This window comes from Protomyctophum bolini (genome assembly GCF_963924005.1).
Source record: "Protomyctophum bolini genome assembly, chromosome: 12".
NCBI classification, from domain to species: domain Eukaryota; kingdom Metazoa; phylum Chordata; class Actinopteri; order Myctophiformes; family Myctophidae; genus Protomyctophum; species Protomyctophum bolini.
In genome coordinates, this window is record NC_137873.1 from 32,184,470 (window position 1) to 32,206,720 (window position 22,251).

Consider the following 22,251-nt stretch of genomic DNA (forward strand, 5'->3'; position numbering starts at 1 on the left):
GGCACCATTTCATGGCCAAAGCTGAGCACCGTTTAACCCCAGAACAGCTTGCATGGATTTCCGTTAGCGTTCTTCTATATACACAAACAGAATGGTGGGTCTTCAGCAGGTCTTTTGGGGTGAGGTGCTATGTAGCACCGCTGCCTTGTAAAGAACCTGCTCAGCCCTTGTATGGTTGTTCCTTAGTGCAGTGGTTCTAAACAACTTCACGTCAAAGGACCCCATAAGGCCAATTTCGTGTAATTCGTGTATGCCTGATTTTGACAAAATGCTTAAATAGCAGATCTAACAGGCTCACAATTTCGTCGCATCACACAATGCGGTGTGAACTTGTAGATGTGTTATTTTTGAACAGCCAAACTGTTCCTCATTTTGCTGGAGACTGCTATTTTGTGGGTGGCCCACTGGAAAGCCTTCAGGCGTCCCTGGGCCACACTTTGAGAACCACTGCTTAAAGCCCAAACCACACCAAAGGGTCGGGTCGGGACAAAAGGGTTTTTAAGGTCAACCACATGCACCAATGCAACTCATTGCAAATGAGTTGCATTGGTGTGCAAGGTTGACCTTAAAAAAAAACGTTTTGTCCCGACCCGACCCTTTGGTGTGGTTTGGGCTTTAGAGGTGATTTAGAAGCTCTCAACTGGTTCATTACCTTATACTTTAGGTACCTCTATAGGTTCGTCTATACATACTGCAGTAGCACCATTTGTTTAAAATATGGTGTGTACATACATAAACACATTACACTATATGTGAAGCCGTTATATATACGATATATACCACAAGCTCAAATCGGGACACAAGTGTGAGCTTGTAGATCGGCTCTTTTCACCATATCTTTGCACGCCACCATTGTACTAACAAAGTAGCCTAATATACATTATACACTAAGTGGTGAGAATGCTTTGCATGTCGCCTATTCATCGATATAGGCGACATGAACCAAGACTGTATAGCCGCTTTACTGATTCTAGAAATGGCGTTTTATATGTTTTGCCCTGCAAGCATTGGTAAACCACTGTCTGTGTTGATGTTACGCCCATCGACCTGGGCTCTGGAACAGACAGACAGACAGACAGACAGACACCAACACATGCGGTTTGCCCACCAATGGAGACTGGTTTACATAATAAGAGACTGGACAGCTGCTGCACCCCCCCCCCTCCACCTGTCAGTCAGGCAAAGGTAATGTTTTCCCCATCTTTTCTTTTCACAGTATGATTATTGACAATCTCAGAGACAGTACAGAGGGAGAGAGAGAGCGAGAGAGAGAGAGAGAGAGAGAGAGAGAGAGAGAGAGAGAGAGAGAGATTTTGAGGGAAAGAGAGTATAGGGAGGGGGAAAAAACAAGAACCAGTCATTTATCATCCTCTTATCAGCACAGCAGACCACAGAGTTGCACTTATACAAAGAGAGCATGCCTGCCCTGCAAAGCCTGCATGGGAGAAGATGCACTGAACAGGTCACCTCGAGTTAGCCTATGTTTTATTCATGTCACTACACACGAGCCGTGGTAAATACCTAAAAATACTCACAGCGTCTATGCATAACTGCAGAAATCACAAAAAAGTGCGCGAGATTTGCGCGCTGAGGACGCGTCGACATGCACTGACGGTCCAGGCGGATTTTATCCTAATTATGACTTTTTTCTCTCTCTCTCTGTCTCTCTCTCTCTCTCTCAACACACAAATAATAATAATAACAGCCTAATAATAATAACAACAACAACAACAACAACAACAACTCTATTTTAGTCAAATATAGATAGAATATGAAATAACCGTCCACATGGAAATTGCATCGATAGCCTATACACGACATGAGCAGGACTTTGAAGTTCCCTTTCAAATGAGTAGCCGCACATTACCCATATAGCCATATGCGCCCAAGACAGCATGCATTTCACATTAGCCAATGCAATTAACTTAAACACACTTATTAAAACCGAATTCGTAAAAAAATCTCAATTCTTAGAGCTGGCGTGACTCGCCAAATTGCTAATTTCAAATATGCCGCTATATATAAACATGTCAAATTGACTGTAATAGTCAATACCAAATTCTAGCATTCTGTAAAATTGCGCTTCTACAGTCAAAGCACATTGCGTTTCTCAGTCTTACCTAATGAGATGCGTCTTGCTGGTGTGATTCTGTGGAATGTGAATGAACGGTGCAGGTGCTCTCTCTCTCTCTCTCTCTCTCTCTCTCTCTCGCTCTCTCTCTGACGAAACCAAACGGGGTGAAACAGCACTTTGCAGAGGAGGAGGAGAAAAAAGAAAAAGGAGGAAAAAAGCTGAGAACCGGCAAGTATGTGCAAGCACGTCCCACGTTTCTAATTCTTCCGAGACTTTTTTCTCAACGCCAGCTCGCGTATCCTCCTCCTCCTCTCCCCATTAAATATGCAGCGTTCATATTCAATTCCAGATCTATCTGCTGATTGGGAACGGATGCACGCGGCTGTGCAAGGTGGCGCTCTCTCTCTATCCCCATTCGCCAGTAGCGACGCTCATGGGGGAGACAGAACCGAAATAATCAGTTTTGAACAAAGGGGGCGAGCATGCGTTGACGGGCAGACGGGGAGTCCAGCGCCCCCCCCCCCACCATTAAAAAGAGGAGGAGGGTGCTATTGGAGGTGGTGGTGCATAATGTGTGGGGCTGTGTGTGGTAGGTGGGAGGAGGAGGAGGGGGGTAAAAAAAAGAGAGGAAGGGGGTTGCTTTGCCATAATCCGATTCCATAAACCTCCAAGAGGTTTGATCCGATGTCTGTGAATTAAATTAGAATTTGCACGAGAGCTTATAGGGACTGAGACCCTTAGTTAAAAGCCTCTTTTGCACCACATCCACACCCCTATATTATTATCCTACACATTTCTTAACATTTCCATTATAGGCTATAGGCCTATATACAGCCTAACAGAGATTTATATAAGTCCATTTTGTTTAAGGCTTAAACCATCCCCAAATGGGATGCCAAATAGTTTTTGTGAAAAGTTGTGCAGTCAGCTTTTCTTTTAAAACCAACACATGGCTCTGTTACCAATACCCCATTTGTGACGATGATTCCAAATTGCTAGTCTGTTATAGCAATGTCCCATAAAAAAGGGCATCGTGTTTAAATGGCGAAAATGTCTGTAGTAAATGCAAAAATGTGGCTGGGACAGCAGTGACATCTGTCATTATATGAATGTACAAAAATAACACTTGTTTTCCAGTAAAGTGAAAAAAGAAAGAAAGAAAAATCCTTTCACAGAAAGATTTTGTATTATTGTGCGTGTGTGTGTGTGTGTGTGTGTGTGCGCGTGTGCGTGAGTGTGTGCGAGCGTGCATGCGTGCGTGCATGTGCGTCGTTGTGCTTGCGTGTGTATGGCTGTGCTGTTGTTTATTTTGTCTTTGGGGGGGGGGGGGTTGCTATTCTCCTCTACACGCCTACAATGGTCAAATAGCACGCGTGACCACTTCTCAGCACCGGGAATCAAATGCTTTGTGAAAGCACAGCTGTCATAGATGCATCTGTTGGCTAACTGGACCTGGCAGCAGCCAACCTTTCAGCACTGCAGTGGGGTCAATATAAACTAAGCAGCATCCATCCTCATTAGCACAATATGGAGAACAAAGCAGTAAGTATAGTGTTGTGTTTGTTGTTGATGTCGGTGTGGCGCTCCCACCAAGGTCACCTGACCGCACCACGCCAGCAGTAGGCAGTCTAGGCACATGGTTATTCATCATTAGCGTATAGACTGCCTGCTTATAGTCACTTTCAACTTGGCATCCCTGCTTGTCATATTTAAAATAAAATAAAAAGCCTTTCAATAATTTCCCAGAGCGGGCCAAGCTTCCTACATTTCATAGCCCATATTCGAGCCAGGATTCGAACCGCCTTGGACGACCTGCTCTATACCTCCTGAGCCACAGCCCAACTGCTCTTAAATGAGTCAACCTTGTCAGAGAATCAAACTGTTTACCTCATTGTGTTGAAGTTCAAACTGTTCATGTATGAAATATGGAGATGCAGGTTTTGTGCCGAGCAGACATGATTATATGAACTGGTAGATGGTGCAGTTTTATATTAGCGCTCTTATACAAAAGGCTTTACATAGATTACATTCACCCATTCACACACCGATGGCAGAGGAAACCATGCAAGGTACCAACCTGCTCATCGGGAGCAATTAGGGGTTCAGAGTCTTGCTCAAGGACTGGGAACCTCACGTTCCCTTCCGGCCTCTACCGGCCACTCTACCGCTGAACCACTGCCGCCCCATAAATCACCTTCAAGAGGCTCACTTACTGTAGGTGTTGACACCACCATACAGGACTAGACCCATGGTGTAATTGAGCTGGGAATTTAACTCGCAACATTTTACCTCTCAGGGCAGAAGCTCTGATCACAGGGTTAGGGAGTGGTGCAAAGTCATCATCATCATTCGAGTGCCCTCGAGATCTGCGACACAAGCTGCTTCCACTGGTCTCTGTTGGTCATCGCCACACCAAGTTCATTCACAGTCAGTCCTGTGTCCCGACTCAGAACATCTGGAAATGTGAGAGGTGCAAAGTAATTAAGTACATTTACTCAAGCACTGTACTTAAGTACAAGTTTGACTAATTGACTTACTTTTACTTTTACGATACTTTATACTCCTACTCCAATACATCTCTGGAGCATTGTATACTTTTCGCTTCACTACAATTATTTGGCGTCTTTAGTTAATAGCAGTAGTTACTTTGCAGATTCAGATTATTAATACACAACATAATATTAACCACTTAATGAGCCCTAAATTGCATACTTCAGTACTTTTACTTTGGTTCTGTAGCCCAAGTAATTTTGAAACCAATACTTTGTTACTTTTACTCAACTAACATTTTGAATACAGGCCTTTCACAGAATACATTATGTTTATATTGTCATATTCATATAGCTACTTTTAATTAAAAAAATTAAATTAATCTGAGTAGCTTAGTTCTTCCACCACTGAACAGAGAGAGAGAGGTTCAGGTCAACTTCAACTTTGTCACATCACAGGTGTACAAATTTGCCATACATAATGAGTGAAATTATTTGTCACACAATAAGCTCCCAACATCCTTTGCCGTTCCAAGAACGGGGCAAAGAATAAAGAATGAAAGAAACATGAAAACCGGTCGCATGTGTCAATATGAGCAGTGTAAAAATATACATACTGTACCACAAGGCTACAAATAGCCGAGATGATGAGGTACATCATGAAAGGACCAGCAGATATAATAGCAGATATATACATAAGGTGTGTGGTTAAAAATAGCAGTGGAACGAGGCAGCTTAAAAATAGAAGCACATATATAGTAATAACATCATTTATATTGTCTCTGTTGAGTGGAAACCAAAACGTCCAAAACTGTTACTTTTCAGGAAATTCAAAAATAGCAGATCTACATTCAAGCTTCAAGGTTGTACTTTATTGTTACATCTATAGGTACATATGAGTCAAACTTATTTTAGTTTGGCTTCCTTTAGATAGACAATGCAGCAGCATAGGCATAATAATAACGACCACAGCCAACAAAACCTAAAAGAGTATCATCAGATGTACATGTGCATGTTTTCCCTCTAGTAGCAAAGTTAGGTGAACTTTGTGTAAACAACTTCACAGTAGGCTATGTTCTATATACAAAGTCAATTTAGGACGGTGCAGTTCAAGCCTAAGGGTCGATTCATACTCCTATTTTAGAGCCGAATAAAAGTCGGTTCGGCGCTGTAGAGCCTACAATTTGACGTCATTTGAGGTTCGGGGGGGCGGGTACCGTCCTAAAGTCGGCTCTTCGGTGCTACTGAAATTTTCTGACGAGCCGAAATCATTTCGGCACTACAGCGCCGAAACAGGAGTATGAATCGGCCCTAATAGTGCAAGAAAAGGAGGGAGGAGGGAGGTGTGAGGGAATACATGCTCAGAACGGGTCGCATTTCGAGCTTGGGAATCTGCTACTTGTGATGCTTTCGTGTGACGCTGTAGTACAAGTAGGGTATTGTTTTTGGTGAACTGTACTCCTTCAAGGGAGGATGGGCGAACGCAGCTACGCCCAAATATGGAGTGTGATGTGTAACCTCAATGTGTCGCCATGGCCTCAGGCCGCAAATTAATCAGTCAGCTCATATATGGGCATATACTGATGATATGAGGGATCTCCATATCATGTGCATAAAAGGGACATGGACTGACAGATACAGAGATCTCCAGATCTCCATATATGGGCATAAAAGGGACAGACAGGGCTGTGTAGCGGCTGTGCATGCGTTTGGTCCTACAGTCATGACTGAGTCCGACAATCCTACCCAAAACCCAACTCTAAACCTCCAAAAGCAATTGAATATGATGGAATATGACTAAAGCTCACATTTCACATCACACACTAGCCCCCCTAAAAATTTAAGAAATTAAAAATATATATTTTTAAATCTTTTCTTTTAATTTCAATGAATCGATTCAAATCGTCGGGATTAATATTGATATATATCAATATACGATATATCGTTACATGCCTAGTTAATGTGGGATGTCCCCTTGACCGATGCCCATGTGTTGGTTCCCACGGCACTGCTTTGCTGGCTGGCAGTCCTTGATGTCTTTGGCAGTGTCCTGCTAGTCTCCATACATCTGGCCAGCTCATTGGGGCTTTGCGCTCCTGCGACTTTCTTGAGTACATCCACATAAGTTAATGTGGGATGTCCCCTTGATCGATGCCCATGTGTTGGTTCCCACAGCACTACTTTGCTGGCTGGCAGTTCTTGATGTCTTTGGCAGTGTCCTGCTATAGTCTCATTCTCCTATTTTCTGGCTCACCCCTTGGTATTCCCTCATACAGGGTTGGTAACATGTACACTCTTGCTGATGTTAAGTACTGCACGCAGCATTCTGGTGTAGCACCCGTCGAGAGACTTCTGCAGGATTCCACACAGAAAGCCACGGGTTCGTTTTAACCTGCCACGAGTTCGTTGTAACGTGCCACGGCATGCATGTCGGGAGCCACGGGTTAGTTTTAACCTGCCACAGGCTAGTTTTAACCTGTGTTGGTGTTGTCGGACTGTTTGTAGTAAATGTATGCACCCTGTGTAGCGGAAAACAGACCTGAGTTGCAATTGGACATAGTATGCTCTTTTTTCACACTACACTAAATCTCTTTGCCAAGAATAGCCGATCTTCAAACTCACAATGTGTGCTTGTAGATCAACTATTTTTGGCGAACGTTCCCCCCCAGAATAGGGATGGTGGGGATCATGTGGTTAGTTGTTGTACATCAGATAGCAAAAATAGTCAATCTACAAGCTCACAGCACACACCGTGAGCTTTTAGATCTGCTATGTTTGGGGAATGTTCGATCGGCCATTGTTGACGAATGTTTGCATATTATGACATGCCCAGAATAGGGCCGCTATGTGGTGAAGGCCAAGAGTGTTCTTTAATACAACATTATAGCCTGTTCTGGCCATAATATCTGATACCAAATACCAATGTCAACATGTATACATCCTTAAACACAAGTATCAACCAATAAAGATGTCTGGACCATCTGTAAACATAAACTGTAGAACCTTTTATAGTCTAGCTTTAACTTCTCCTTGCCAGGACATAAAAATACAGTGGGCATTCGATTATAAAGACCGGTAGGAAAGATAATACGGTAGGAGTCAAACTCAGATTTATGGATACATGCTCTAAGGCAGCACACCGTTTCCCTGGCTTTAATGCTAGTGTATTTCAAACAAAAATAACTGCTATAAGGCCTTGCCAAATAGCCATTATAAAAATGTATATGCTAAAAACAAGACCCATTTCCAATCTCATTTAGAACACTTGGCCCTGGGTTCAGCATTAATCACATTGCAAATATTATTGCAGAGTATATGATCATTGTGTTTTGTAACGTTATGGGGACATTTACTGCATGCAACTTGAAGCCATTTGCACAAAAACATGGACACAAATGCACACACTGTGCACAGTACACATCACACAGCACACACACACATGTTGACATGTTATGAGCTACTTCCTGTCGAGAAATTCCTTGCGGATGATTATTTTTGTTTGGAAACAAAATCAAATCAGTAAAGCAACCTCCTGCATTATGTGCAAATTCTAAACAGGTGCAGTGATAATCAACGAGCACTTCCAAACTCCAGCACTTAGAAAATAATCATCTGCAAGGAATTAATTCTTGACTCATAACATGTCTACAGTGGATTTTTATTAAAGAAATACATTGCAGATAAGAGGATAATTCAAGCTTTCCGTACAGCTGCAAGTTGGTGAGTTTGACGTTATTTAATACAATTATATAGGACTGTTCTGTTTGGATGAATCTCCCCCCTTCTCCGCTCCCTCCATTGGCTCCCGGTCGCTGCCCGCACAGAATACAAAACTCTGATGCTGGCATTCAAAGCAATCAAAGGCATGGCTCCCCCATATCTCACAAGTATGATCGTTCCCCACAAACCCTCCCACGCATCAGCCAACGCAGGGAAGCTGGAGGTACCTTCACTAAAAACGCCGGGACAACGCTCCACACGCCCCAAACCCTTCTGGCTCCAAAACTATGGAATGTACTTCCCATCACAGTCAGAACTGCAGCCTCACTCCCAATACAGACTTATAGCTTGTTACGTAGAAAGCACTAGAATTGCATTTTATGTAGTCATACGTAGCACTTTATAGTACACATGTATATTGTATAATATATAATATAGTATAGTATGTATAGTTGACATAGATACTCCACTATTACCTTCTTAGTTTATATGCGATTCATGATAACTACTTTTTATATACAGTATGTGATGTATGACATGCTTTTGTTTTTGCTTAAATGTAAGTCGCTCTGGATCAAGAGCGTCTGCTAAATGCCTAAATTGTAAATGGGCTGTCTATAGGAAGTTGCACCTAGGTTACGTAGCACCTTACTGGCAAGATGGCAGCCGTGTGCATATCATCAATACCCGTTATCACTCTGCATTAAGTATCTAGTTTGTTTTCCCCAGAATGGGGAGATATGGTTAAAGTGGCTAAACTCTTTAACTCTTGGCACGTTGAAGATTTTCAAAGCATGTGTGGTCACGCAGATAAACAAACGGCCGCCGATACAGGCTTGTTGATCATTCATGCATTTGAGATGGGCAAGGCAGCCACATGCAGAGCGTCTGTTCATCTCGGCTGTTTGCCTCAACAATTCCTTCAGAACACGGGACGGCTAGACGAGGGGGTAGTAGCGAGAGACTCAACAGCACTTATCAATTCACCCAGAACTTTCCTGCAAAGGCCTCGGGGAACTGCCCCACGGCGCGCAGCTAAGGCCTTGGGGAACTGCCGCTAAATCCACGAAAGCGGCACTAAGATCCTTTAGTTCCTCAACCGAACTATAATCAGACATTTGAAGTTTGTTTTCTGTTTACATAACTGCCACGGAGAAGATCCTAATATATTCTAAACCAGTGTGTTTCTCAACCTTGTTTGAGCTCTGGACCACTAACTAGCATATTTCAAACAATCCGACCCAACCACATCTCCCGCAACTAGATACATTTATTATACATTTAAGGGAACAACCTTTCATAATTTACCTTTTTCTTCTTTTAAATTAATATTAATGATAGTTCAGGCAGTCGGGCCGTTACCCACTGGCTGGCTCAGTCACCGATGCTTGGTTTGTGCATGGTTGTCTAGCACTGAAAACATAAGCTCACAACGCGGCACAACGATGTTTGACACCAACACCCAACCAATATATAAATACGGGTTTTAGCATCCAATCTCATTCACATAAATCCTATAATGGTTCATTCCAGGGCTAGGCTGACGACATGCTCACTCAATAGGTCACAGCACCTCATCTGCATCTTGCCCGTGATCAAACCCCCCCCGGCTTCCTCCTTGTATGGACTTCTGTGTATTTCATCATGTTATAATCTGTGCATCTTAAATCATGTTCAATGCTACTGTATGTCCATGTTATAACTCTGTGTCTTATAAGGCTCTGCTTCAGGATGGTTTGTGGTCTTAGATTCTGCGTATCATACTTGTGAAGTTAAATCGGTAGTAGCACACGAGCAGCGTCACCCCCTTCCCACAAATGGAAATGGAAATGTCATTGCAATAAATTCTTGAACTAAGTATATCAAGCCCTTAACAGTCATTATTTCATCCCATATATAAAGACTTTGTTCCAAACAGACACCATACAACAAGGTACCAGTGTATGCAAGCTTTATGAGGTCATTTATGTCTCCTTGTATGATCTTTACAACAAGTGTGGCTTGACAGAAACATATTTTCAACAGATGTTCAGGCAATTATTGCTTTATTTAGAACGGAGGCTGCAGAGACTCAGGAAGCCGCGGGCAGAGACGTGCAACACATGGCTCTGGCTGGAATCAACCATATGGTCCGCACAACATCCATCACTACCACCGGTCGGCGCACCACAAAAAAAGAAGAAGAAATTACATATCTTTCTATACTTTTTCCAGCACATCATTTTTTGTCTATAGCGTGTAGCAATGGAATGTAAATTAGCCTGTAGGATCCAGTTTTTTATTTTGTACTGAGATTTACACACATGCACGGCACGCACACAGTGACACACACACGCACACGCACACACAGAGATGATAGCTCAGCCTTGGCATGCGTGGTGATTTTTTGGAAATGTCAAACGATGTCAATCACTCTTCAGTTGGGGAGCAGCTAGGCATGAACAATAGAGAACATGGAATACCAAATAGGTTTAGTGGGTAGAGGACATGGAATACAAACGGGGTTAGTGGGAATAGGGCAGACAAAACGCAGCACTGTCTGCTGGGAAGCTCTTGAGTCATCTAAATGGGAGCAAAATGAACAAAGGGCATGACAGGAGACACTACAAGCTCACAACGTGTCGCAGCGCAACGGCGCGTTGCTTGTAGCTATTTGTGGAATGCGACACCGCCGCGCAACGGAGCGTGAATTAAGCGTTACTTTCCAGAGAGGCTCCTATAGCTTCTACATGACTCAGTTTAATGTTAGGAGGACATCAAACAGGCGAGGATCCAAGCCACATAAAAAAGGAGGGGAAAGATGCTAATAGTGCCAGTAGCCCAGGCCACATGTGTGCTGGAGTCTCTCTCTACAGTGGAATGTCCAAAGGAACAGTGGCTTTGGGGAAGAAGTGATGGAGGTCTGATGACGTCCATCGTGTGTGTGTGTGTGTGTGTGTGTGTGTGTGTGTTTGTGTGTGTGTGTGTGTGTGTGGGGTGCATGGTGGTGGTGGTGGTGGTGGGGGGGTCTTTGTGCTCACAAGAGCATGATGATCAGATGAGGTCTCGGGCCGCCGCACTGTGTCCAAGTGTTCCCATGCCAACCGGCCCCATCTGGAGGAAACGGCAGAGACGCGGTGGGCCTCCGTGCTAACCACACACTGCCAACCAGAAGGCCTATAACTATACAGCCCTTGTGGTTTCTCCCCTACGTTTGCTTTGGCCTCATGCAGTTTCACTTCACCGGCAACTCTGAGGGGGCTATTTAAATGTCTCTTCATATATATACAGTATGAGGAGATCATGGGACTGGCATGGACGGACCGTAGACTGGCGGGACTTCCCACGGCTCCCAGAGTTCCTTTCTCCTCCTCCCTTCTCGCCTACATATGTACTCGTGCATGTCCCATCAGTGCATGTTGCTAACCCTTTAGGCCCTCTGTACTTATAGCCTATACATTAGTAAACTTGACCCGAGTTGGCTCTGTACTTGATTTGCTCCGTTTCCCCTCTCTTTGACGAAAATAGAAGCTCTACAATTTCACATTGTGCCGTGTTGTGAGGTGTTGTGACTCTGAGCTCATAGATCTGCTATTTCCAGCGAGCTCTTCCCCCAAGAATAGGGATGCTAGGTTTCAAGTGTTGATCGAGTTCCTGGGACTCGATCTCTCGATCTCGCTGGTTCCCACATGGATTGTGATTACGGACCCCTTGGCTGTGAATCAAGGGTTTCCATGCGGAATAGATACTGTTAGCTGCTATTATTGCTGTTTATTATTCTATAGTTCTTTTTCTACCCGTCTCACCCTCTTTCTCGCTCCCTTCCCCTCTCTCAACTCAAGGCAGATGACAACTCAAGACTGGTGAGTAACTGGCACAGAGACTCCGGGTGGGGCCGGGTAGCCTCAGGCAATGATTGCAGATGTCCCTCAGGTGTGGAGATAGGAGCTGGGGAACACCTGCGTTGATCGCTGAGGCGTGCTGTGAAATGCTCTGGGAGCCTATAGTGGCGCTGGCTGGCACAGAGCAATCACAGCACACGGATGTGGAGGTGATGGAGAGCGAACCGTAACAGGTTGTTGGATAAAATAACATCAGATTACGGTATGGGTGGGCGGTATGGAAAAATATATCACGATACATATACCTTTAAGTCCATAATGATTATCCATCATTTATAATTTATGTATACGGGGTCAATACAGATGAGACTTTTGGGGGAGGGGTCATAAAAAATGGACTTAAATGGCTCTTCGTCTCAACTCTTAATTTAGGATGAAAAGTGTTGCTTCAGGGCACACCGCTGTTTTATTCCGTTAGGACAGTAAAGAGAGGTGAGGTGAGATGAGGGTATATATGGCAACAACTGTTTTTATTCTTATTTTTCTTTTTAAATATTTCTGCTTGTACCACTTTGAGATTTGTTTCAAATATAAAGTGCGTTTTAAATAAAATGTTTTATGGGACAGGTTTGGGAACCATTATTGGTAGACTAAAAACAGTAACACAAATGAAAAAAGAGAGCAGGGGAGGAAGGAGGAGAACAGTCAGAATACAGTACTAATTGTAGAGTTGTGTGTGTCGCCGCCTAGACGCCTCTGGGTGGGAACATGGCAAAGTATTTTCACATGAAACAAAAGGGAAATTAGTTTTCTCGTTCCTCAAAGCTCTTACACTGTATTAGTCAGTATGTGTGTTGTTGTTTTCTCCCTTCCAGTAGCTGTGTGTGGGTTTTATTGTACATCTGTGAGTGTTTAACCACTTGTGCTCTGTATACTTTTTCGTAGGGAATGCTAGTGAAAATAGCCGATCTACAAGCTCACCGTGCATTGCGTGTCATGAGCTGGTAGATTAAAGCTATTTTTTTCCATTTTAGGGAATGACAAAAATAGCTAATAAAAAATGGAAAATGTTTAGAAACCCTTTTTTTGGTTTTGTGGGGGGGGGGTTCTTTGTCGGAAATTGTGGTCTACAATGCCCGAGTATTAAATGCGGTGCATGTATACACAGTCATGTGTTGTGACTTGTGAGATTGTAGATCAGCTATTTTTTGCTAATTTTCAGACATTTCTGACATGTGATGGATATCTTCATGGCAGATTGTTTAACAGGGTGGATGTATCAAAGTGAGTGAAAACACTCAAACCAAAAAAAGAAAACCTACAACTACGTGCTCAATTAAACAGTGCTCATTCAAATTAAGGTCAAACAGTTACAGGTGTGGGTCAAACACACACAGGTGCATGTGGGTCAGGCTCTAACCAGATCCCCTGTGCAGAAACTGCAATTACACACACGCACGCACACACACGCAATTGCACACACACACACACACGCAATTACACACACGCAATTACACACACACACACACACACACACACACCCCCCTGTACAGTACACAGATGACAGCTGAGATGGATCAAAGGAACATAGCGCCTCTCACTTTTAACAGAAGGAAAGAGCCAATGGTGCTTTTGATTGAATGCACACGCACGCACAATCAAACACACACACACACACACACACACACACACACGCATAACACTCACTCACGCACGGAACACAGAGGAACAGAGAGAGAGATGTTTTGATCAGTACCTTCACCCCACATGTACTGTAATGTATGACAGTGGAATGCGACATATACCACATTATCGCAGTCTGGCAGATACCTTGTAGTAACTATATATTTCATTGTTTTAGGTTATTCATATTTATGAAAGATACCTTGTATAGTATCTCTATATTCATTGTTTTATGTTATGCATAAATTATAAATGACAAATTATTACTGTCATACTTCCAGTGTTGATTTTGACAGCAGATTTAGATTTGGCTTTAGTCGTAGTCTTGTGAATAAAGTTTGAGGGGCGCTAGCCCCTCCTATGCCCAGCTATCCCGGTTTGTGTAAACACAAACTTTGGCTCGTGATTGGCTGATCACCCCATAGTGATGATTTGATTGGCTGAGCAAAGTACATTCTGAAGATAAAAGTGAGGGCAGAAAAGTGAAGACGAAAAAGCGAGGACACAAATTGTGATGAGATGAGATGAGATGATGTATGATGATAAGAGCGTCCCTCACTTCACACTGGTGTGATTTTTTTCATTTAGTGTTCAACAATGGCTTCGTCGTCATTTACTACAGTGGTTCTTAACCTTTCGTCAATCATATTTTAACTGCCACCCCCCCCCCCCCCCCATGCAGGGATCTCCATATATGGGCATAAAGAGACACAGAGAAGAAAGAGAAGTCAGGTGACAGTGTCACCAGATGAAGGCCAGCTATGGCCGAAACGTTGTGTCTTTGAATTGAATGTCTGTGTTTTAAATCAATAAAACACTGGAGCTGAGCAGTGTGCGGACTTCTCTTTCTGGCCTGTATCGACCTTTTGTCCATGCACCAGCGAGGGACTCGATGTGCGCAACCCACTTGTTTTTTGAGGGGCTGTAATGGAGTATGGTGGGTGGTTTGGATAATTTCACCAGTATGGGGTGTCGTGGATCAGAACACTGACAGGACTTGAAATAATGACGTACTTTACAGGAGTTGCAGAGTATATGGGCACAACATTGGTGTGTGTGTGTGGCTGGAGAGTGACTGAGGGAGATTGGATACAGCATACAGGTGTATGGAATTCCCATAATCAAGCCTAGGCTGGGCGTCTGATCAATTGGCTCATTTCATTTCCACTGCCAGAGCCTTTTCTACAGGGCACTAGCCACTAGGCCCTCCTCCTATGTCCAGCTTTGAGGGTTTGTGTAAAAGTGACCGTTTTTAAGATGTTTTGGCCATTATCTCTGGAATGCGAAGTCCAATCTGCTCGTTTCAAAGCTTGTTTGATGCATGACTTTGAGGACATCATCAGGGGTGGCTCTAGCAAACCCAATGACCCTAGGCAGTCGCGTAGTTCATGTACACGGAGGCGGATATTACATGTTCTGCTGCAGCTACATGAACACACATAGTACGAAAAATCGTAGCACTAAAGGTTTTCAAAGAGATATACCTGCCAGACGATTAGGATACAAAGGCTGAAAGGCATTCATTTACATTCCAATGGGTGATTGAGGGTCGCGCTCTACCGCGACGGCCAATCAGCTGTCCACTAATAGTTCTCATGTCTTGTTTTTGTCCTTTTCATTGTATGGATTTTGGCCAGAAATGTATTTGGACAGGCGGACGGACACCTGCCCTTGTTTTATTGCAGATACGTCTCTGGGCTGAAGCCTTGCCCAAATTTGGAGTCACACGTCATAGATACTATGACATCATAACCCGCAACTGATGTCACCGGTTTGGCGACAGGAAGTCCGTGATCCACATTGGAGCCACGACGTCTCCATGTGGATCCTGAGAGATCCGCTTGATTTCCTTTTGTCTTAGCGGTGCAGCCACTCCTATGCACAGCTTTGTATGCATGTCTGTCTGTCCGTTTGAGCACGGAATGTGCTGATATGATTGGACATCATGTTGATGTTTTTTGAGCGGTGCTATACTGGCTCCAACATGTGACTTTGTATGTATACAGTACGTGCGTCTATTCCTTATTATTCCGCCCCTTCTCCCGCAGCTGCGTAATACCCACCTCCAGTTGGGCACTATGTGTCTTCATGTAGGCCGCAGCAGAACATTTAATATCTGCCTCCAGTTGGGCATGTGGGCTCCATCTTGCGCCACCCTTATCCCTTATCCTTATCTTATTTTAAATAGTGAGAAATGGCAAATAAGTTTAGTGATAAGGGTTAGGGGGGTGGCGCAAGATATAGCATTTATCCCCACCGCTCCCAGAAGAAGACTTTACCGCTCTTTTTGCGGGGCGCTAGCCCCTCCTATATATAGCTTTTGTCCCCACACCTCTCAATATTTGCCATTGACGATGAAAGGAGAAATTAGGTCAATGTCCACCAAATATGATGTAAATTTGTAGCAACACAAACATTAAAGGCCATTTTACAATGAAGGGAAAATGTACGTCACATGTAGACGAGCAAATCGGCTAACCAATCACATACATTCAGTTCAATGAAAGGAGAAATTGGGTCATGTGCCTCAAATATGACATAAATCTATGGCAACACAAACATTAAATCACTATACTGTACGTGCATGTACGCAGAATTTACAGAAAAAGGACGCCAACGGGGCTCTGATCGGGCTGAAGCCTTGCCCAAATATGGTGTCACACGTGTCATACATCATAACCCATAACTGATCACCCGTCTGGTGACAGGAATTTCGTGATCGACATTGGAGCCACGACGTTTCTATGTGGGTCCTGAGAGATCTACATGTTTTCCTTTTTGAGCGGCGCTAGCCACTCCTATACTCAGCTATTAGTGTAGATTTATACACTAAGCAAATCGGCTTAGTGTCTATTGTTGTCTTACACAAACATTAAATTCCCATTGACAATGAATGGTCTGAGCAAATATTCATAGTGTCTATTTCAGGTCATGACGATGCGCTATGATAAGAGCGCCCCTCACTTCACACGGGTGTGATTGTTCCCCTTTTTTACGTTTTTTTCTGTTTGTTTATTATGTGGGTCAATGCATCATCATCAGACATCATCATCAAGGCAGTGCTCACTTAACACTGGGTGTGATTTCTTTTTTAATTTTTTATCTTTTTTTTACCTTGGGATCGGGCTGAAACCTTGCCCAAACATGGAGTTCATATGTAACGCTATGTACGATGACATCAGACTGGCAACGTGAAGTCCGAGATCCACATGAGATCCAGTTCAATGTTGAGACCCCAGTTCTTGGGTTTAATGCACAAGACAGGTCCTGGGGGTCCAGTGAGTAGGGACCCCCCCTCAGAGGTCCGAATGGTCTCTAACTGTGACGTAAATAAGGCCTTCACAGTGCAGTTTGGGGTTCCAGAGTAGTTTATTTCAGTGATTCTCTGGGTTACCCGGGTTTGAAGAGCCTTCATTTAGACCACGGATCCCCATTGATTTGAGACGATGTTTCTGGGACCCCGGTCCATTTTGCACACCATTAATTAACCCATTAACACCGGGAAAGCATCTGTGTAATTTCAGCTAAAAATAATTACTTTATACTTTGGCTATTCAAAAAATAGCCATGAGCTTGTAGGTTTGTGAAGATTTTTGTGCACATTTTTAATAGTATCGGCCTGAGGTCTCAATGGGTCTACAAGTCGACCCAAAAGCGTCCAGTTGGATCCCTGGTGCTCATGATGTGGTCCCAATGTCCATAGTGCAGTGGAGGTGGGCATGGGACACTCGTCCATTTTTAAATGTTGCACAAAATCATGTCTTAAGTGTTGTCAGAAATAGTCAAACATGATTCAACTTTTTTATTTTTTTCACCAAATCAATAGCTCACGACGCAGGTCACATCGTGTGTCACGATGTCATGATGCATCCGGGACCACGCGTCACGACACGTGATGCGTTCTTTAAGCGAGAAGTACAATATATAGACTGCGTGACCTGCGTGCGGGCATGCGCACACACACTACTGCCCGCCGTACGAAGGGAGCAGCGCGTGTTGAACGTTGCTGTACACATTAGGCTGTGTCAAGTACGACAGGCTCGACAGCCTCTCCCGCAACATCTTGTTATCTGCCTCGAGTTCGCTGAGGCGCACCTTAATGATCTCATGATAGTGCTTCTTCCTGGCCCGGGACTGTTTGGCGGCTTCGCGGTTCTTCAGCAGCCGCTGCGCCCTCTTGCCCTGGTCGTCGGTGGGCCTCCGGGAGACGAGCGCGCTTCTGCTGGGTGTCATCACCCCCATCACCCCCTGGGGATGGCCCGGGCCGGGGTTGGGCGGCAGTTGTTGGTAGGAGTAGTCTACGTAGTACGGCGGCTGAATGAACTGAAACATGTGCGCGTCACCTTGCAAGATGTTGGAGGGCATGTACTGCACCTGTTGGTCATTGTTGGCGACGGGCATGGGGAGCTGCTGTCCCGCCGGAATGACGTTGCATTGGCGTTGGTAGGTCTGCGCAGCTCCGGTGGTCTCCTCCGCATTCATCTCCACCGCCGCGTCCAGTTCTTCCTTGATTGGCACTTCGCTCATGTCTGTTTGCTGGCTAGTCAAACGATGCTGCTGCTGCTGCTGCTCTGTCAGGGTCACGATTCTCTTCCGTCTCCTATATATGCACTCGTGGTCAAAGGGTGGGGTTATTCCTTAAATAGGGGAGGCGGCTTGACATCACACACAACAATCCATACGCCATGGATACCATGACGTCATAACCTTGTGACGTCACGATGACATGACGTCCGAGATCCACATTGGAGCCACACAGTTTCTATGTGGATCCTGAGAACCACATTGGAGCCACGCAGTTTCTATGTGGATCCTGAGAACCACATTGGAGACACGCAGTTTCTATGTGGATCCTGAGATCCACATGATTTCCTTTGGGGAACGGGTCTGGGTCTGTAACTCTGAGAGTGTGCAAACTGTGTCCAAACCTGCGTCCTATACAGGTTTATCCAGAATGGCCAGAAGCGCCACTGCCTCCTCCCAAATTCTTTTTTGTATGGCGTGGCTCTGTAGGAGGTGACCAGCTCCCTGGCCTCGTGGTTAGAGTGTCCGCCCTGAGATTGGGAAGTCGGTGTTCAATCAATCCCTGCCCGAGTCACACCAAATACTACCCAATGCTTCCATGCTTCCCACTTGGTTGGATTTAGGCGGGGTAAGTACAGCCGGCAAGCTGTCTCTGCTAGATTTGAAGCCCACTTCCTGAATCTCTTAAAAGGATAGTTCACCACAACAAAAATCCCTTTTTTTCCCACAGAGACTTGAATTCATTAAGGATATAGTTTTGTTTTTGTCGCATTCCCAACACAATAATTTGATGACCAGCACGTGGTTCCTTATGGAGACACAAAGAGTCTCCATATCCAGGGGGTGTACATCATGGCATGTACATGTAGGCTACTTCAAGCCGCCCGCCTCAGGCTACAGAAACAGGAGATAGTCTCCTGACCTACATACATGGCTCGGGAACTACTTACTGAATTACTCTGTAGGAGATGAGCCATCCAGAAATGAGTCTTAATCTGTTACGGCCAATATATGTTTGTAGTGACGAGTGTTGAGTGATGCGTCGCACGACAAACGTGATGTCAAAATGACAAAATAAATATGTCACAGAGGATGTCCGCCGACGCTGTCGCGTGTCGCAGACGCTTTCATAAAATGCATCATGAAATTGTTTTTCATTACACTATAGCACTAATGAGCACAGAACAAGTTTGACACTTTTATGGCCCAAACAATCAACCACTTTGAAGTTCAAAGGGATCAATTTAGAGCTCTGGCCGAGCTCCCCCTCCCCTCACAGAAAAGCACTGCAAGGGATGAATGTCAATCAATAATAAATAGTGGAAATGTCAACATAAACAGTGGAACAAAACCAAAATATAGCCAGAGGCATGTGTCTTTCTGCAAGGAAACACACGAGCACAATAATGGCGTCATGGCAGTCATGGCGGCAAGACTAACTGTTCAGGAGAGGAGAAAAACTGATTTGCGTGCGTGCGTGCGTGCGTGCGTGCGTGCGTGCGTGCGTGCGTGCGTAAATGAAATTACCCATGTACTTTGGTTCTGCTAATTACATACATTTGGTTTGTCATCAAATTAAAGCTGAAATGTGTCCTGCATGTTCCCTAACGTACATACAGTATACACTTGCAAATTATGTACACATTTGTATAGTTAAATTCTAGAAATTCTAGGAATTGATAGCTGTTATGAAGCCCAAAACCTCTAGCTCAAACCAAATAGCAAATTCACTCATAGGATTATTGAAGTGATCAACAGCCACACATACTGTTCCCTACAACTCACACCTGGCTTCAACTGCAGATACAACACAAACAATACAATACAAACTGTAGATTCACATCGGCTTGCAATCCCAGAGACAGAAACAGTCACTGAACATGTTTTTGGGCCCAGTCATTAGGTCCCAAAATTACAGTAATTGTACACCAGCTTGAATCACACTAGTATACACACAGCATACAACACAAGCAGGGGAAGCAGCAGCAGCAAAGAAGAAAAAAAGATCTACCTTGAGCCTTCTACTTGACTTCATCAGTTGTGTGAGTGATGTTCGGGGGTCAACCTTTGGAACCCATGGATAGAGAGATCTTTCTAGTTCATGATGAGCCCTCCAGTGGTGTCTGCAGTCATCTCCATCCTCCATACTTATGGCTAGCTGGCCAGCACTTTCCTCACAGTATCACAAAGGCACCGACCAGCCTCATTATCCTGGCTGCCATCTTCCAGGGTCCAGCATTCACAGCATGTCACATGCAGGAGAATGCTGAGCTTGGTCTGGGGTCATCACCCTGGCTTGTGTACCTGTGGAGCAGGTTGAGAGAGACACCATAAGCTTTGAGTATAAGTATCTAAGTAAGGTAGAAAGAAAGAAAGTGAGATGACCAAGAGCCACATACTGTTCACACTGACTGCACCATGCCACAACTCACTAGCAACTTGGACCACTTTTTTCCATCAACACTAAAATGTTGTTAAAATAGCCACAATGTGTCACAATGAAATAAATAACCACATTTAAAGGCCAGTTTTTTTAAACTCTGGACGTTAGTTCCCTTCCCTCCTTCATTCTCTTGCCAAAGTAATAAAAAAGTCTTATTGTTTCATCTTACACACAACAAGCACCTCAGAGAACCTGATAAAAGAGAAGGTGGGAGGGGGGACAAACTCCAGAAAATTATGTTTTAGCGCCATCTGGTGGATATAACCGGTGGCACATAAATCTAGGAGGCTATTTCACATGTATCTATGTAGATCCCAAATATTTTCAAGCTGCATTTCATCATCACTTAAGATCTGCGGTAGGAACTCTATATGTGCGGGCCGGTTAGCGACCCAGACTTCTATGTGGGGGTGAAAAAAAGACTCAAAAGACATAATGTAGGGTAGGCTATCAGTAGTATCTACTATCTAGCATCTAGGATTAGTGTTAAAATAAAATATGAGGAAGAATAATGCATTGAAATGGACTCAAGTAATTATGTACCTTATTAAAAGGATAAACCCCTTGAAATGTAGGCCTATCATCTCGTTTTCGAGGGGTCCTTGATAAATGGTGCATTTAGGCGCTTTACAGAGATTGTGCATTACATTCACCCATTCACACACATTCATACACCGATGGCGGCGGAAACCTGCACATCAGGAGCAATTAGGGGTTCAGTGTCTTGCTCATGAAACAGCTGTGAAAGACGGCTCATGCACGCCAGACAAACCAGGCACAAATTAAACTGCAACGGGATCGAACTGGCAACCTCGCGGTTACCATGTCTACAAAGAGTAGGCCTACAGTAAAAAGAACAATACAGAGTAGCCCTAGAACGGCTCTTGTTGTTACATACAGTATGTACAGTACGAAGTATAATTAAATGATCACAGGCATTCTAGGTCTAAATACAGGGCAGATAGGCTACATCACACACACACACACACACACACACACACACACACACACACACACACACACACACACACACACACAAATAAATTGCTGCAAAGTTGAGTGAAGTTGAGTGAATGGTTCCATCATGTCAACACACACACACACACACACACACACACACACACACACACACACACACACACACACACACACACACACACACACTATTACGAATATATTGCATAGCATAACAGCAGACAACATGGGGCACAAATGCACAATCAATGATTCAAATATCCATTCGGCAAAAATTACAACTATGTATGCCCGTTGTATGGGGTATAACTTAGCCCCGCAAGCAGAACCCGAATGTAGTAAAGTTTCTGATAAAAGCTTTATGTAGGGTTCCGAGAGGGGCTAGGTATAACTATGACCTAAGATTTAGACTCTCGTAGAGTCGTAGGCTACTCCTGTGTATTTATCGAGTCTGACATTTTCAATCTATGAGAAATACATCTACGAGAGTCTAAATCTTAGGCTAGTGAACTCAGGTCAGGT

General features: G+C 44.1%; 1 protein-coding gene across 2 annotated transcripts in view; it reads right to left on the bottom strand.

Annotated features, from left to right (window-relative positions):
• LOC308324979 (neurocan core protein-like) overlaps positions 1–20,433 on the bottom strand; it is a 108,566-nt gene extending 88,133 nt beyond the window's left edge. The window contains exon 1 of one of the 2 annotated variants that reach the window (XM_080777344.1): positions 20,323–20,433. The gene's annotated coding sequence lies outside the window, so the exon portion shown is untranslated. Of the gene's footprint in view, positions 1–2,120; positions 2,217–20,322 lie in introns of those variants that run through there. The other variant, XM_080777343.1, reaches the window with a different exon arrangement.
• Between the last annotated feature and the right edge of the window lie 1,818 nt (positions 20,434–22,251).